Consider the following 19,061-nt stretch of genomic DNA (forward strand, 5'->3'; position numbering starts at 1 on the left):
AAATCAAGAGATCACATAAAAGAAATTCTATTATTTTATTATTTTTAATGGAATAATAAATAAACTATTAATCATAAAATACCCCAAAAAATAATAAAATTACCATAAAAAAATATCAAATATAACTACTTATACAATTTTATAAATATTACTTTCATACAATATAAATTTATAATATTAAGCCCCAAGGGTTAGCTCAATCGGTCAAGTCGGAGCCTCGCCAATGGGAGGTCACAGGCTCGAAACCCGAAAGCTCTTGGGGTTAGGTCTGTGGTGACCGAGGGGTGGACCCCCTTCGGGTGGGTCCACCCAGATTTCTCGAACCTGGAGTAGCGGATCAACTGACCAGGGCCCGTGAACCAGCTGGAAAAAAAAATAAATATAAATTTATAATATTATTATTTGTTTTAATAAATACTATTATAGAACGAATTCTCATGAGCTCCATAGTGAAACAGGTCGTTGGGCAGTTCCTAAAATGCCATGGATGGAAAGGATCTGCCATATTTGTGAGAATAGGAGCATCGAGGATGAAAACCACTTCCTCTTAGAGTGCCCTGCGTACAACCACATTAGATCTCAATTTCACAATCTTTGTCACAATACTGACCTTCCTAGCCTTTTACAATGTCAAAATTATAGTGAGCCCGGGAGGCTTCTCTCCAAGCTTTTTGAGCATAGAATAAAATCTTAAATCAAAATAAATAATTTGTTTTTTTAGGTCCGATAGATCATTGTTTGGTCTCAGCGGGCGTTAACCACCATCATCATCATCATAATATTATAAGGTAAGAACTTATAGAAGGATGTTAAATTTTTTTTAATTTAATAATATTTTATATATAAAGGAAAGTTAGACGATAAATAAGTTATAAATACATAACCTAAAAATCATGGGAAGATAATTATAATTTAATTTTTAATTTATTTTATTTTATTTATAGAGTCAAAATGAAGGGTACTTTAACATTTTTTTTACATGTTTGTTTTCAGGTTTAATTTAAAAGATATAAGATAAAAATATAATAAAATAATTTAATTTTGAAATGAGTTATGGTTTTTGGATATGTGGTATTAATAAGCAATAGTATTAGGCCATAATATTGTAAAAAAAACTTATTTTTAAATTATTATTTTTTTGCTAAAGCAAGAGCGTACCTTCTATTTCATTAAATCATAAAACAAAATACATAAAATACGATAGTCCCAAAGGAACTGTGGGCCAAAGAAATAACTATCCGCTTATAGCCTAGGTCACCAAGCTAAAGGCTTAAAAATCGAGCTAAGGGCCCACAACCATAACTATAAAACCCTTGAAATACAAGCAAAAGCCAAGACCATTTGATCCCCCCTCAGAGATCAAATGGACGAGGCTCAAATCGGGGTGAGAACATGCAAACACTTTAAAATAAGAATTGGACCCGATGAGGAAATAGGGACCATTCTAAAAGGATTTCAAGTCCGAAAGGGGGGATAACCCTCAAGCATGTAGTTCACCCGAAATCCATCGATTCCCACCTTGAAGCGAAACAAGCACGGAAGATAACCCTCACCCGGACCTACATACTTTTCCTTAACCGTTGATTCTCCTCTCCAAATCCAACGGCGGAGGATAAAATCGCAAGACCTAAAAGCACGGAGATTACCGTGCAATAAACGACCAGGACCCACCAACATGCTCGCTTATTGTTGACCGTGGATTCGTCGTGCTTGATCCAACGGCTGAGGAACATATCGCACGAACCAAAAACACTGAGAATTAACTCGCGATGAGGGTGGTATTTCCTCCCCTACCTGGGCCACGTGTTGCTTAGTGAGTGGAATCACTCCCAACTCCGAAAAACTACTTCTAGCTTGAGGGGAATGCGAAAAATCAGATACCACCCCGAGAGCGGTATTGCCACCACAGAAAGAAAAATAGGGGTTTTGAGTCTGCCGAGAAAGCCGGGACTCTGGCCCTTCGCACCATCCCATCTCCTTGGGCAAATGAACCAAAGGAAGATGAAAATCCATCCGTCCAACCGTTCATCCGAGAAACAACATCAGTCGAGCAACATCCACTTGAGACTTCTATATTTGTACTTACCAGGGTTGAGGAGGCTCCCAGTGACTTGCAATCCAAAAATGACCTCACTTCGGAAATAACACTTCATAATAAATCCAAATCAACTAAACCCCGTTTCTTTGGCTCTGTTTCGAAACACCATTCTGTCCTCATCCGCCTGATCTTGACAATGTGCCTTTAATCTATTCTAAGGCATCTCTTGCCAACTCAGCTTGGCCCTGCTTTTGGTGCAGAGCACCCCCTGATTGGCCAGAATGTCTGCCAATTTATTTTTCGTTCTTCGCACATGGGTAAAACTCATGGTACGTAAGCACAGGAGGTGAAGTTGAATCCGTTGAAAGACCTGAAGCAGCCTCCAGTGTTTTGAGACATTTTCTAGGTCCATGCCATAGTTGATTCTCTTGACTGAGTTGATGATTAACTCATAATCAGCTTCAACTATTATATTCTAGAGATTATCCTCCTTTAGGAATTCTAAACATTGCTCAAGTGCCATTAATTCCGCCATATTGTTAGTGGCTCTTCCCAAATGGCAATAGAAAATAAAATGGATGTAGCCATTTTCATCCCTTAACACCCCTCGAAAGCTAGCAATACCCGAGTTGCCTTTTGGGTCCCATCAATGTTGTATCTCAAAAAACCCTGAGGGGGGGGATGCCATTGCTAGTAATCCTACTTAATGTCCAGTTTCGTTACCTTCCTATCCAAGTCCTGTGGTATAAGCCTCTACATACCCAACTGAAGAAGTATCTGCATTTCAGCTTCTGAAGGTGGATTCCTTGGGGAAGTTCACACTATAATACCTACCGTCTCCTTAAGTTGTCTTAGGATCTACTCAAAGATGTGTTGGGAGGAACTTTTTTCATTTTTGAAGATTTTGTTGTTCCTTTCTTTCCAGACATTCCATATTATGAAGCTTGGCGTTAAAGCCCAAGCTGAGCAAAGAAATCATAATCAGATAAATTTTGTCTCCAGTTATTTAGGGTGTTGTTAATGCTTCCTTTGTCCCTGTCTGTCTGTTTGAAAATAGTGGCAAAAGTATCCCACAACCTGGAGTTGAAAATACAATTATTGAGAAGCTGCTCCATTGTTTCCTCTTGGGCTTCACAAAGCTTGCATCTAGAAGGACCCAGAACACCCCTCTTCCGAATGTTTTCCCAAGTCATAATTTTCTTATGATGAAACAACCACATGAAGAGTTTGATTTTCATCCATCCTTGATGCCTCCATAGGTTCTGCCAAACCCAGTCCGGTACATTGGAGTCCAGCTCAAGGAGTATGCATTTTTCCTCCTTAAGATTGAAGGTACCTTCATTATTGTTGCCCCATCTAAGTTGGTCATGCCCCCCTGTCACTAAAATTTTCCTTTGATCCAACATTTTCAGAAGTGCCTTAGCTTTTTCTTTCAAGGGTCTATCATCCCTGTAATCTATATTCTTCTAGGTTCTCCATTTTCCTTCACTATTGGTTTGATCCCAAAAATATTTTACCGTAAGTAGCCCTTTGGTATCAGTTTCTTTCTTGATGTCCAGAAAGTCCTCTCTTAACAGTGTCGGTTCTTGTTGCCATTTATCCTCCCAAAACAAAGCAAGATCTCCCTCTCTGATTTCCCAAAAGCTGTTTTTTTGTACTAAGCCTCTATTCTCCCAGGCCTTATTCCAGATGTGTGAGCCTTTTATGATGCCAGTCATCCTTATGTGATCATTATCTTGCCAAGTGCTGGCATATTTTTCTTTCCAGATACTAGCCCACTGAGCCTTTGGATCTTTTACCCAATGCCACCATAATTTAGCCCCTAAAACTTTGCTTAGTACTTCCGGATCATCCAATCCAAGAGCCCCATGGTTTTTAGGTTTGCAAATCTTATCCCAGGCTACCAAGGACCATTTTTTTCTCTCCTCCCCCTTACCCCAAACAAAGTCTCTTTGAATGGTTATAAATTGTTGCAGAACTCCTTTTGGAGCTGGAAGGGCTGATAGCATGAAGACGGGGATTGATTGAAGTATAGCTTTGGTAAGCACTAACCGACCAGCCAAGTTTAAAGATCTAATAGTCCATTTCCTGATTTTATCCTGCATATTATTAATCACCGGCTCCCAAATGCTCTTGTGCAAAGGTTTATCAGTTAGAGGAACTCCCAAGTATTTGGAAGGAAGGACATCCCTTTGGAAGCCTAGAATTCTGGAGATATTTCTCTGAATAGCAATATTGGCATTAAAGAAAAAATCTTAGATTTGCAGAGATTAACTTCTATACCTGTAGCCATGGAAAAGTTGCACAGGATTTTCTTATAAGCTAGTGCTTCTTTTACCGCGGGAATTCCCTGTAGCATAGTATCATCAACAAATTGTTGATGGGTAAAAGCCTATCCAGTCTTAGAAAGTTGGAGACCCTTGATGTTACCAACTTCTTTCGCATGCTTGATTGACCAACCAAGTCCTTCCATCATGAGGATGAAGAGAAAGGGAGAGAGCGGATCTCCCTGCCTCAGCCCTCTTGAAGGAGTAGAAGTCTTGGAAGGAGAACCATTAACCAGAATTGAAAAGCTAGAAGAAGTTACTAGGGCCATGACCCATCTTACCCAGTTATGATCAAACCCAAAGGCTATAAGGACCTTCCTGATATAGGTCCAATTCAAATTATCGTAAGCTTTGGCTAAATCCAATTGTATAATCATGTTAGCCTTCCTATTGCTTAACAAAGAGTGCGCCACCTCATGTTCTTGAATGATGTTATTGAGAATTTTTCTGCCCTCCACATAATCAGATTGTGCCACAGAAACTAGAGTAGGAAGAAGTAGTTTGAGACTATTGGCAACAACCTTGTATATTATCTTGTACACCACATTGCACAAAGCTATGGGTCTAAACCTATCTGGAGTCTGAGCATTGTCCTGTTTGGGGATCAAGGAGATGAAGGAAGTATTGAGCACCTTCAAAATGGTTCTATTCATCCTGGAATCCTCCACCACATTCAGAATGTCTTGTTTAACAATGTTCTGGCAAGCTTTAAAGAAATCCACATTGAAACCATTAGGGCCTGGCGCTTTACCATTTTGCATTTCTTTGATGACCTCACCAACCTCCTCTTCAGTCACTAGCCTATTAAGATTGAAATTATCCTCCCTCGTTCTTGATCGAAGAGATCCTATTATGAGATCTGTTTGCCATGGTGGATTTATGGAAAAATCTAGTGTTTCGCTCCCCTTCTTTTAGCCATTGAACTCTAGATTTTTGTCTCCAAAATATTTCCTCTTGTTTACATAAATTCTCCCAGTCTTGATGATGTTTGGTGACTTGATCATTTCTGACTTTATCAAAGCCATCCGTGATAAGGGCTTGATTGAGTTCTTGCATTTTGTCTTCAACAGTTTTTTTTCACTTCAAAAATATTGCCAAATTCATTCTTGTTCCAATCTTTAAGTCTGAGCTTGATGTGCTTTAGTCTTTTGTGTAGCAGAAACATTCTTGTTCCCTGAATATGCAGATTTTCTGCCCACCATTTTGCAACGTTGCTGATGAAATTTGGGTGGGTGAGCCAGATATTCTCAAATCTAAAAGGTCTTTTCTTGGGGGTACCAATGCCCTGAACCTCAAGTTGTATAGGCCAATGGTCCGAGCCTACAAAGGGGAGAATTCTCACTATCATTTCCTTGTCGGTGAGCATAAGGTCCTCTGAGATTATGAATATGTCTAACTTTGAGGCTACTTGAGACTCTCCTCCTCTTTTATTGTTCCAAGTAAAGAGGCAATTACTCATATTAGTGTCAACTAGCTTCATATTGTCTATAAAAGTTTGAAATGCTGTAGATTCTTTGCTTAAAGTTCTGGTTCCCCCTTTTTTCTCCAAAAGTGATTTGATCATGTTGAAGTCCCCACCCATGATCCATGGTACTCCTTCATGTCTATCTCTTAGATCCACAAGAGAATCTAGAAACCTGAGTTTATCATCCATTCTTTGAGGGCTATAAACATTGATGACCAGATAAGTCTCCCTATCTCCCACAGGCTGAATAACCACTGATAAATAATTCCTAGATGCCTTAGCATCTATTATTCCAATCTTTTGGGGGTTCCAAAGAGTGAGTATGCCTCCTGCTATATTATCTGCTTTAACTTCTAGAAACTCAAATCTATTGAGCCATTTGCTGTGAATTTCTTTTATTTTTTGAATGGAACATTTAGTTTCCTAAATAAAGATCATATCCGGAGCTTCTTGTTTCATTCTATTGCTAAGTATTCTTTGTTTTCTTTTACTACCTAGACCTCTGATATTCCAAGATGTGAACTTCATTATTAAAGATTTGTAAAGGAGTAGCTGGTTAGGTCTTTCATCTTACCTGAATCTATCATTAGCTTTCCACATTCCATCAATAACTCGTTCTACTTTTTCTGCCTCGTTTCTTTCCTGGGTTTCTAGGAGCTAATCCTGGTGTGGTTTTCATTGTTTTCACACCTTCATTGCCCTGCCTTTCGTTGTTTCTTTGCCTTTCCAGCCCTTTAGCCTGAGTTTTCCATAAGAACAGTTGTTGTACTCTGTTGAAATCTTCTTGAGGTAATGAGTCTACCCCTCCCATGGTCCCCTGTTTCAAGAACCCTTCCAGATCTAGGTGTTATCTATCAAGAATCTCCTGCAGTTCATGATCCTCCATTTCCATCTCACTCTAGGTCATTTCTTGATCCATATCCAGTTCTCCATCACTCAGCATAGTCTCTTTCTGTTTATTCATATCATGTGTTTGTTCACTATCTTCTTCTTTCTCCTTCTCCCCTGGGCTTCCCTCCATTAACTGATCTAATTTTGTTATCTCTTCCTCTTCTTCGAGAACTTGGAACCTGTTCAGACTAGCCTGTTGCCCTTCTGTTTGATGTAGCTTTGGCCCCCTTTTTCCCCCTTTTCCTCTATATCCCACTTTGTGAAAGCTTTCAGTATCTTTCATTGTGGTAGCTTTACTTTTGTTCTCTATTTTACCGAGAGAGGGCAGTCTCTAAATAGGTGCTCATGCTCATGGCACCTATGACATCTGAAAGGGATATGTTCATAATCTACTGTTTGCACCCATTCTTCATCAAAAACTTCCAAGATGACCTCATCCAATAGAGCTCTAGAGAGATCCATCTCCACACATTCGTGCGAAGGAAGTGTATTTTCCCCTTCTGGTGGCCTCAGAAGCTTTGACAAAACACCCTAGTTTATTTCCTATGGCAGATAATGATTATGTTTGCCAGTAATCAAGAAGTAGGGAGTAGAGTCTTACCCAGACCAGGACTGAAGTGAAAGTCTCTCGCTCCGGGACAAAATTCATCATCCACGATCACATGTAGAGTCCTGTTGCTACATAGAAGTAGGGCCCTCCTTCAAACACCCTGTCCTTGTCTTCGATATTTGTAAAGACCACAGTGAAGAAACCCTTTGAACCAAGATGTAGGTCTATGCTTCCTTTTGGTTTCCAATGGTATTTAATCCACTCTTGTAATGCCTTTTCAGCGGGCCATAATCCCATGAATTTACAAATGATAGCATAGGTCTGCATGTGGTCCCTGCGCGCTTACAGAGCAGGATCATTTAAAACTACTCTGGGTGTGACCTCAGCCTTGGGTTTACATGGCCCCTTTCGCGCTTTGTTTTCTACTCCCTGTTTCTTATCTTCTTCTTCATTTTATTTTGTGCTATTTTCCTCCCTTGATTTGGTTAAATCTTGATCCTCTTCCATGTTCCTTTTCCCTTCTCCTAAAGGACCTCTGTCAGATTCTATTGGTTTCTTACCTCGGCTGGCCACTGCCTGCTTGTAGGAGGGAGTGGAGCTCCCCCCTTTGCGCCCCTCCATGGAGTTCAACAGTTGTAGAAACTTGGAACCCCAGCTTTTCATCCGCGTCCGCCGTCCTACATGCATACGGTCCGACGAAATGTAAATATCAAAACCTATCATACAATCCCTCTTGTTCATCTTATTTGTAAATTAATAATATCTATGATAAAACAGATTAAAAATACATGGTTAAAAATCTTATTATATTTATAATTTATTGTAAAAAATAAAATTTTATATACTTATTAATTAAATTTTAATATAATTATTAAAAATAAATAAATAAAAAAATCTAGAACCAATACATCTCCTTAATACTAATACTAAGCCAACAGATCCCCTAATACAAACACTAAATTGTAAAGCTAGAAAATAATAATAATATCAATTTAAGGTATAAAAAAACTTAAAATATATATATATGAAAATCAATTTAATATATAAAATAATATATATATATATATATATATATATAAAATCAATCCACATCCTACTTCGTTTCTAATACTGAATCTTAAAATCTCAAATTAAAATTAATCCATGTTCGACGGGCCTTACAATATTGTAATTTGCATGAAAATTGTTCATCCTATCAATTTTCTTGGCCCTGCTCTTCCGGCCATCAGGGACTTGAATGCATGGATTGAAATATAGAATTAAAACAACACAATAATAGCATATGGCGGACAAACGTGTAACATAATCACTTGAATGCATGGATTGAAATATAGTATTTAAACAGTACAGTAATAGCATATGGCAAACAAACGTGTAACATAATCAGTTGAATGCATGGATTGAAATATAGTATTAAAACAACACAATAATAGCATATGGCATAATGGTAGACAAACGTGTAACATAATCACAATACTATAACATGGAAAAAGGATGCATTTAATCAATAGAAGTACTAGCCTTCCATGGAGGCTTCATTGGCTTCCGTTCCTGGTTTTGGTATGCAGAACAGGTTGTTGATTTCTGCTATGAAATCATCAACGTTAGCAACTGATGAACCTTTGACGACTCTGCCTTCGTCCGACGTGACTACCCTGGTAGCTAAGTCTCTCATCACCATTGCCCTCATTTTCATTGTGATTCCACCACGCTTCTCCTCCATCAGCACTTTCATAGTGCTCTCCACATTCGTCCTCTGCAATTCTGCATCGACACCCCTGCAAATCTCCATGCTCATGCTCAACATGTGCTCCAACTGCTTCGAGTTATAGAACTAATCTACTGCCATGGGCCACCCTATAATGGGCACCCCCCGACTTATGCTCTCCACAATCGAATTCCACCCACAATGGCTAAGGAAGTCGATGGATGGGTGGGGAGAGAACCAACAGCTGCGGTGCCCACTCTCTGATGAGAAATCCCTACTTTTTCTCAATCATTCTCTTCTCAAATCCGTCAGACAGAAAATCGGATGAACCGTCTGCCACTTCATCAGACAGTGGTCTCATGAGCCAGATGATTGGGTGTCTGCTTGCTTCCAGGCCCAGTGCCAATTCTTGTGTCTGGGAATATGAGATTATCTCTAGTGTGTCGAATGAGATATAAAGAACCGATGACAGAGGATGAGAATCCAGCCAGTTCAGTAGACAATCTCCCTCAGCGTGCCCTGTTGCCTTGACCCGCGTGGGCACTTGAATCGAATAGCCCTTGTAGTTCGAAGCCCCGAGGAGACCCTCTGGTAGCAAAGGACCTACTAACCAAGCTCAACAACAACCATTCGTTTTCATATGTTCAAGAAACTCCGATTCCAGGTCGTCGAAGGTGTTGAGCAGGGTACCCCAACTGTGGAGATTCTTGGGTATCTGCTGCTTCAAAAAATAATACCACGGGTCAGTCTCATTGGTCATCCTGAGGCTGAGAGGGAGCTGAGATTTATGAGACCAGACGTCTGGAAAATCAGAAGCGAGTGAAAATACATCGGAATTGTTCTGCTTGTGGGGAAGATGCAACCACAAAGAATAATACACAGATGTAGAAAATGCCCCAATGGTGTTGAACGTCACCCTCGGAATCCCGACTCTGTTGGTGACATCGAGACTCCAACCGAAGTAAATATCAGTGACAACGCACGTCGGGCGTGCGCCTGGCCCATCAAAGAGGCGTCACAACAGTTGCCCAAAGGGGTGTTGAAGCATCTCGCAACTGCGTATGAGAGAAAAAAAGAGATTGTATGGAAGAGCGTCAGTGTTCTCCACATCTGGGGGCAGGCCGTCGATGCCCTTCGGAAATCGCAGCTCCTCCAGGTTGATATCCATGCTTCCATCGCCTCTAACGCTTAACATTTTTAAGAGTATTGACGGTTGTTACAATAAATTGCCTTCGCTTTGCAAGAAGCTTGGCGAGATCAAAGAAGGGAATGATGTGACCGTGGGCCATCAGAGGAAACATCACCACGTGAGGCCTACTATTACATATTATCCTTTGCGGCGCTTCCATTTTGAGATCTAGCTTGCAAACAACTATTTCCTAGCAAAGCTCAAAAATCACACTAGTTACTGGTAAAGCTTAAAAATCACACCAGTTATTGCTAAAGGTTAAAAATCGCACTAGTTACTACTAAAAGCTGAAAGGCATAGCATGGTAGGTTTTACGTTATATGGCTAGAAATAGTAATTACTCATGTAAAGTAGTATAGATTGAGAGTGTGAAGTTAATTGAGTTAAGTATGTGTTAGTTTGAATTAAGTTTATATTTGGATTTTAGTATAAAATTTCATAAACAAGTTAGTGGGAGTTGAGTGAAGATAGTTAGGATTATGTGTTGTTTAGTTTGATTATTGAAATTTGAAATTAGTAAATTAAATGTTTTTTTTTAATGTATACAACTTTTTTGTATGTCATTTTGTGATGTATTTATGCAGATTACACTATTGGAACTTAAGGTTCCTACTTCTACAACTCTGAATACACAACGATTTGGAGTTTAAAATGAACTTTTTGTTTAAACTGCCAACGTTATTTCTCAGTAATAATATTGTTTCCATAAAATTACGGCTTTTAATTGATAAAAAGTTTCACTAAAGTTTAACTAAAATTTCAAAATAAATTAATTCATATTATTCATAAAATTTACAAACAAACCACACCTACCACTAGATTTTATCTTTTTTCTACATAATTAAGTAAAACAATATTAACTAAATAGACAAACCATTTCACTACATTCCAAATTCTAAAATAATGATATATGCAACTAAGGTAAAAGTAAATTACATTAAAACTTTTTTTTTTTTACCTTTCCTTTGAATAAATATAATAAAATTAATGAATGTTTAATTTTAAAATTTAAATGATATACAAAATATTTTTTATTTTTAATAAATAAAAGTTAAGTTAATTAATATATAAAAAATAATGAAAAAAATATTTTCAAAATGAAAATAAAATATAATTAAATAATTTATTAGTATTTTTCACAAATCGATTTTAAAAACTAGCTTAAAGTATATTTGCTTTTCATGACCATTATGTCTTGACGAAGGATGCCTATTCCTCCAAAGTCAAAATCCTGGAAAATAAGTTTTCTCAGAGAGCTTTATTTATACGGGATGGAATGATACACAAAGGAAAATGATAAAAAGACAGGTGGCACAAATCACAATACACAATGACATAAAGTATCGTTGATGTGAATTTATTGGCTTTTCGTTGATCTAAATTTTTTATACTAGCAACTTGTATTCCATAATTAAATACAGACTATTAAAGTTGTTGTACCCACGTTATGCCGAGCAGTAGGAGAACACATGTAAAATATAAGGATGCAAGCTAGTGATTAATTCCATGCCAGTAACGATTGCAAATATATAATATTGACGGGGCACATAGTCAGTATTGGTGTCAGTACTGTCATACCAGTACTCTGAAATCATTGCAAAATAAAAGCCTAACCAATAGATGACCAGAAAACTAAAAAAAAAAGTATTTCAAAAAATAAAAATAAAAATGTTTTTATAAAATTAACTTTAGACAAAGATTTCTAATTTTTGGTCAAATGATTACTAATTGGGTAGTCAATAATTTACCCAATGCATTATTCCTACCCTGCACCAAATATAATAATGAATAACTTAATGTGTAATATAAACATTATACTTAAAGCAATATAATATTAAATATAATCAAAATATTAAAAAACAATTTTAAATATATAATACAAATATTTTACATCAAACAACATAAAATAAAAAACAAAATATATTATAATATATTTTGAAATTTGAAATCATGTTTCATATTTACATTCATCATATTTTATTTTCAGTATTTCATTACCCTCTGTAACACTAATTACTGTGGTTATTAAACTCAATTTTATGATTTATTGCATTTATTTCTTTTACATTATGACATTGACTGGGGTTGGAAAGCCAGATAACAAGTTGCTACCTAATTTATGATTAATTAGGAATTTAGACATGTTAATAAAATATAATTGTTTGCTTTAATTAAAAGAAACAGCTAACAAGAAACAGTTACACCCTTGCCCTGGAAAGGGAAATATAGAGGGGAAAAGAAGGAAAAAGAGGGCTATCCTAGAGCTAGGGAAAAGACCAGTGGGAAGTTTCTCATTTACAGTCAACAGAGTGCAGGACTTGAGGCTGGATAGTGGAGTCCTAAGGCCCAAGGCACTGACTGTAGCTGGATATAATCCAGGTGTGAAACAGAGAAAGTGCTCGAGGGAGAGCCTGGACGTAATCGCCAGGCTCAAGGCTGGGAGGAGAGACTTTCCAGACGAATCTGGATTCATATATTTACAAGTTTAAGACAGATAAGTATCCTAGGCTTTAATTAAAGGATGGTATTACTTTATGAGAAATTATTTGATTGCAGTAATAGAATTAGCAAAAGAATTATGCAGTAATATTCAATAATAAATATGCATTAGTGTAGAATATTACATATGCAGTAGTATATAAATAACTAACAGACAATGAGTCCCTTTTAACTAATCTCTTGATAAGAAAAATATATATTATGTTCACTCGTAAAATACTGACGAAAACCCAAAATGATGCAAGAACCTTTTTGTTTCCTTTTGGCTTAACTAACCTCTACAAGTTAGAGTCGGATGAAAGAGGCCATTTTCGAGGAAATAAGTCAAACCCTTAAATCCGGACAGAAAGTGTAGTAAAACCCTAAAGCAAATTCTTGTTTAGACAAAGGCTCAGAACCATTTCTTGGGACTACTGTATTAGTAAAATCACAGAATTACAAGTAAGAAGTAAAACAACTTCTAGAAGGAAACAATACCTTAGCAGAGTATGACAACAAGTCGAAAATAATAAAAAATATTCAAGTTAAAATATATATCATAACTACATTATGAAAACATAAACAATTCTTATAGCAACAAGATATCGAAGACAAACCCTTTATCTATATATATATATATATATATATATATATATATATATATATATATATATATATATATATAGATATAGATATATATATGCAACTGTGTAAGGAATTTATAAGTTTCACATAAATAAACTTATGTATATAACTTAACGAACTTCACAAATTAAGTAGCAGAGTTTTTCTCCAAATCGAAATAAGGCTGAGAGGCCCCTTCTCTGTCCCTCAAAATATTTAAGTACTTCGGAAGGATTAATTACATTCAAACTGGCAATTTAGCCACTAATTTATGACCTAGAAAAGCTTAAATACAGTTCATTACAAAAATCTAGAGTGTGACATCACCAAAACAGTCTTTCACATATTTATGTGCACTCTAAGTTCAAGCTATGCATTTTACCAGAATAAACGAGCATCATAAACCGTAAAGTGTCAAACATAAGAATCCAGGGTGGTGGGTTTCCAACCTGTAACAATTTGTAAAGTTGTGAGTGTGCATAATCGTTGGAGATGCAAAAGCTTAACCACAAAAGCACCTTGACTGTATAGCAGCATACCGGCAAAAACCCAATAGAAAACATTATTAATTGAATGGGAAAGACCTGTATCATATCTAAAACAAAACCAATAATTCATGGGAAGAGCTAGACCTTACCTGAGCTTGGCAGATTGCAACCGGAGGTCGTCCAACTACCTTGCATAGAATCCCTCCTGGGGTTAGGAAAATGCATGGGAAAGGAATAAAAGGAACTGTAAGTGTTTATCACAAATAGAGTCTTACCCTTTTCAGCTAATGATGAAAATCACCATTCCCCATCAAGTCTAAGAAGCTCGATGCCAAACCTGGCCAACAAGAGTATGTATTAACCCTATGTGCCGAAAGAACTCCTAAGTAGATACAGAATATGACTCATAACAAAGAACTAAAATGGAAAAGAGTGAAGGTTTTGGATTACCTCCCTGCAGAGGACGAACAGATAGAGCCATGGATCATGGAGGCAAAGACGAAGAACCAGCGGAGAAACCGGGAGCCGAAACGTTGCAGAGCAGTCAAAACCCTCACCTCCAGTATGAAAATGAGCTTCTCTTCGGCGGGAGACGTTGAGTTGGCTAGTTGGAAAAGCCCTAAACCGTCCTCACCGTCAGATCGCCTAGATCCAATCAACGGAAGAGATCCATACCACATGTAGCAGCCAAAGTGAAATGATGGACAACTGCTTCAATATACTTGCCTGGGATCAAGTCGCGTGGAGCCATGTGCAGATGGAATTTATTTCCAAGTTAGGTAGTAGCTTGGATGCCTCGTGGAAGGCCATGTGAGCCCTTACAGTATGGCAGAGCCAACTATGGGTAGTAATGTAGAAATAAATTAACAAGACGTGCCATAGAAACTCACCTAGCCTCCATGGCACCACATATGGTTTGATTTAATGCATAGATAGACATGTAATAATATTTTTATTTTTATGTACTGTAGTTTAAGTTGTTGTTACAAATGGTATCAGAGCTCAGGTTCGTACACTGAGACTCTTGGGGAATTTATATATATATGTACAATGAATGTGATCTCTGTAATTTAACTAAGTGAACCTGTATGTGAACATAGAGATCGCCTCCATACAAGAAGGGGAAAAATGCAGAGGAGCCCAGGACCACCCAATTCACCAGGAACAAACTATGTGAATGCTAACCCTGATATTTGGATTCAGCTGGGCGAGGAGTCTCGTCAAGCTAATGTTGTCTTACTCGAAACTGTACAACAGCTCCATGCAAATATGACCAATTTAAGAACAGATAACGAGCGACTCTGTCTATAACAGGAGAAAATCCTAAGAAGTTTGTCTAATTGACAAAACAAGAACAGATAATGAGCGACTCTGTTTAGAATAGGAGAAAATCCTAAGAAGTCTGTCCAATCGATAGAACCAACAACATCCAGACCCCAGTGCTGAGGATAGGGATAAGACCCCAACAACTCAGCATAGAGAGGAAAATGCGGAGTCAGCCAAAAAACACGGGGAAGATAAAGAAGGGCACTTGGATAATGTTTTTGACCAGCGCAAGACAAAAAGACAGAAATCTAAATTACAAGGGGATTTTAAAAAGATTAAACCATCACTTTTTGAAGGAGAATCTAAGGAGGCATCAGAATCTTGGCTCATTGATATGAGCAAATATTTTTAGATTTACGAATACACATATAAACAAAAAACTTGATTGGAAGTATATCAGTTAAGAGGTAAGGCTACTCTTTGGTGGGAATAAATTAAAACAGTGAGAAAATTTGACGAAGAACAGGTTACATGGAATGAATTCCAAAAGAATTTTAAAGACAAGTATTTAATTGAACGTTATTATGATGAAAAATCCAAGGAATTCCACGAGTTAAGATTGGGAACCTTAACCATGGACGAATATGTGGCATGGTTCACTTCCTTACTGCATTATGTGCCTTATATGCAAGAAGAAAAGGCTAAGATTCAGCGTTTTATTAGTAGCTTACCCAATTTTATGAAGAAGAAGCTTGAGTTTGACTACCCCAAAATGATGGATGATGTAATGCAGAAAGCCCGCATCTTCTATCAGCAAATGAAACAGAAAAACGAAGGAGCTAAAGGAGGGTTGAACAAGAAAGGAAGAAGTCTTATTTCAAACAGAAATCCAAAATTTTCTAATAGTAGAAATACACAACAAAAGCCTCTGAGTAAATTCCTAGCAAGGAATCAACCCAAGGTTTCTTATTCCGAACATAAACAATCAGAAGGGGTTAATAAATTTAGTAATGATCAATAGTCAAAACCACCACTGCAATGTTGGGGATGCGGAGAACCACACTACTACAAAAACTGTCCACATAAGGCAAGAACGGAACAGCTAGCAAACATGCAGGAAGCATCCACTATCAGAGAAGTGGTGAGGAGCATGCGCAGAATTAATGCCACCCTAGATGATCGCCAAGCAGAATATCAACCCACCATGATTGAATGTGAAGGTATGATCGCTAAGCAACATGTTTTGGTTTTGTTTGATCCCAATGCTAGCTTAAGTTATGTTAGTCCTAAAGTGATAGAAAAGTGTCAACTGCAGAGCAGTAACTTCCCAAAACCATGGCTAGTTCAACTAGCCACTGGGGCAAAAAGAAAGGTAGTTACCAAAACAGAATAATGTCCCATATTAATCTCAGGACAACCCATTCACGTGAACCTTAACATTCCTCATTTGGGTTCATATGACATTTTAATCGGAATGGATTAATGGGAAAAATGTTGGTCCTTGGTTGATTGCAAACAAAAAACTATCAGTTTTATTTCAGAATCGGGACAAAGAAAGGAACTTCAAGGAATCAAGACCAATACCAAACTGTGCCCTCTTACTGTTTGTCAATTAGGAAAATGTATTAGGAAGGGCTGTCAAATATTTGTTGTTCAAGTGGGATTTACCAACACCAAGAATAAAATGACCTCCTTGGATAATATTCCTGTCATTCAGGAATTTGCCAATGTATTTCCTGAATCCATCCCTGGATTACCACCCAAGCAAGATATTGACTTCACCATTGAACTAATTCTGGGTGTAGCCCCGGTATCCAAAACTCCTTACCACATGAGCATACCTGAGTTGATAGAACTCAAGATGCAACTTTAGGAACTTTTGGATAAAAAGTACATCCACCCCAATGTGTCCCCTTGGGGAGCCCTCATACTATTTGTACGGAAGAAAGATGGAAGGTTGAGATTGTGTATCGATTATCATCAGCTAAATAAGTTGACCATCAAAAATAAGTATCCCTTGCCACGTATTAATGATTTATTTGATCAAGTGTGGGGAGCCAAAGTATTTTCAAAAATGTATTTAAGGTTCGGTTACCACTAAATAATCATAAAGGAGGAAGACTGTAGAAATTACCACTGTAGATCACCTGATAATGCAATATCCTAAAGCAAAATACTTGATCTACTTCTACAAACAAACTTGCGGAGGCTTAATCAATTTTGTGCAAGATCAAATAGAACACATATAACAGAGAATGAGAAATCAATCACACATGAACATAGAAGAATAATCTAGGGAAAGACTCGGCTAAAAACCCCGATCTCTATATTATCATACAAGTGGAAATATGTTCAGATTACACAAAGCTTTAGCTCACAAGCTATCCAGCGCTCAGTACAATACCTCAATACCACTCATAGACTGAATAGACGCGACGTATGCCTTCCTCCAATCCTCCAAGCCTCCTATTTCCTTATGCAGTTTCTCCTGGGGTCCAATGCTACCACCTGTGTGAATTGACCTCATCACACACTCATCAAAACTCAAAAGTAACTGTGCAATCTCCAAGGAATGAATTCCTTCTGCATGAAAGAGATATCCTCAATGGAATATTCCTACAACTGATAGTACACTGTCCCATCATCTAATCCCAACTGGGTCTTTGACTGAACTAACATGCATGAGTTATTTATGAGAGAATATTCAGTTATCTGAAGTGCAGTAGTTACATACATGCATGCATTAACTAACTGAACTCACAATCAGTTCCACAAATTGTTGGAACTAATCTAACTGGACTTAACTCAGTTAACTGAGCTAACAAATTAAAACTCAAAGTACAACTCATCCTGATCTCCCTTAATCAAGGGATAACTTCCTCAGTCAAAGGGGAAACTATTGCATGTCTTCGCATAGACTTCATGTTTGATTTTCTACAACTAATTAACTCAAGATGAATTAATTAATTATTTTACAAACAACTGCTAAGATCAAATTCGAATTTTAATTCTCAATTTTAGTTTAGGGACTAACTGAAATTGGAATGTATCCCAAAATGCTATTTATAGTAGTGCTATTTTTAGCGTTTCTTGTTGCTATTTTCAACACTCCCTCTCAACAAGAAAGGGATTATCAGTCACCCCAATCCTGTCTCTGTGGAACTCGAACTTGCATTTTGACAATTCCTTTGTCAAAATATTTGCATCCTGTTCCTCGGTCGAAACATACAGAAACAACATGATACTCTTCACCACACAGTCTCGAAGATGATGATACCTGATATCTATGTGCTTAAAACCGTCATGAAAAACTGGATTCTCAGAGAGTTTGATACAACTATGATTATCGCAGTAGATTAGAGTTGGATCCATCCTCTAACCAAACAATTCCACTAGAATCTTTCACATCCAAATGGCCTCGCATGTTGCCTGACTGGCAGCCATGTATTCAGCCTTTGCTAAGCTAAGTGAAACTGACCTCTGTTTCCTACTATACCAAGAAACTGCAACTGAACCAAGGTTGAAGATTCCTCCAGAGGTTCTCTTCCGGTTTGATGGAATCCCTGCCCAATCTGCATCTGTGAAGCTCGGAAGCTTCACTCCCTCTGTCTGTCTGTACCACAATCCATACTGAGATGTGCCTCTGAGGTATCTCAGCACATGCTTCGCTGCCTTCTAAAATAGCTTGGTAGGTTGAACCATAGCTTGACTCAGCTAGTTCACCACAGAGCATAAATCTGGTCATCTGTTCACTAGATACATCAAGGAACCCACGAGCTGTCGATAAACAGTAGCAGCTACTACCTCACTTGAAGTAGCATCCTCCTTCCTCTAGTTACCAACTAGAGGAGTCTGCATGGGCTTGCACTTCTCCATGGGGAATCGCCTGAGTATCTCATTGGCACACTTTCCTTGAGACACAAATACTTCCCTATCTTTCTGCCACACTTCTATGCCTAGAAAGTAGTGCATAAGACCCATGTCTTTCATCTCGAAATCTCTTGCAAGGTACTCCTTGCAAGAATTGATCAAATGAT

The 19,061-nt window shown here is 37.7% G+C and overlaps 1 pseudogene; it reads right to left on the reverse strand.

Annotated features, from left to right (window-relative positions):
* Positions 1-8,787: 8,787 nt before the first annotated feature.
* Positions 8,788-10,328, reverse strand: LOC149190330 (UDP-glycosyltransferase 92A1-like; annotated as a pseudogene).
* Positions 10,329-19,061: the final 8,733 nt, after the last annotated feature.

Source organism: Pinus tabuliformis, chromosome 3_1 (genome assembly GCF_031772625.1).
Source record: "Pinus tabuliformis cultivar Carrire ecotype Pingquan chromosome 3_1, CPIR1, whole genome shotgun sequence".
Taxonomy (NCBI): domain Eukaryota; kingdom Viridiplantae; phylum Streptophyta; class Pinopsida; order Pinales; family Pinaceae; genus Pinus; species Pinus tabuliformis.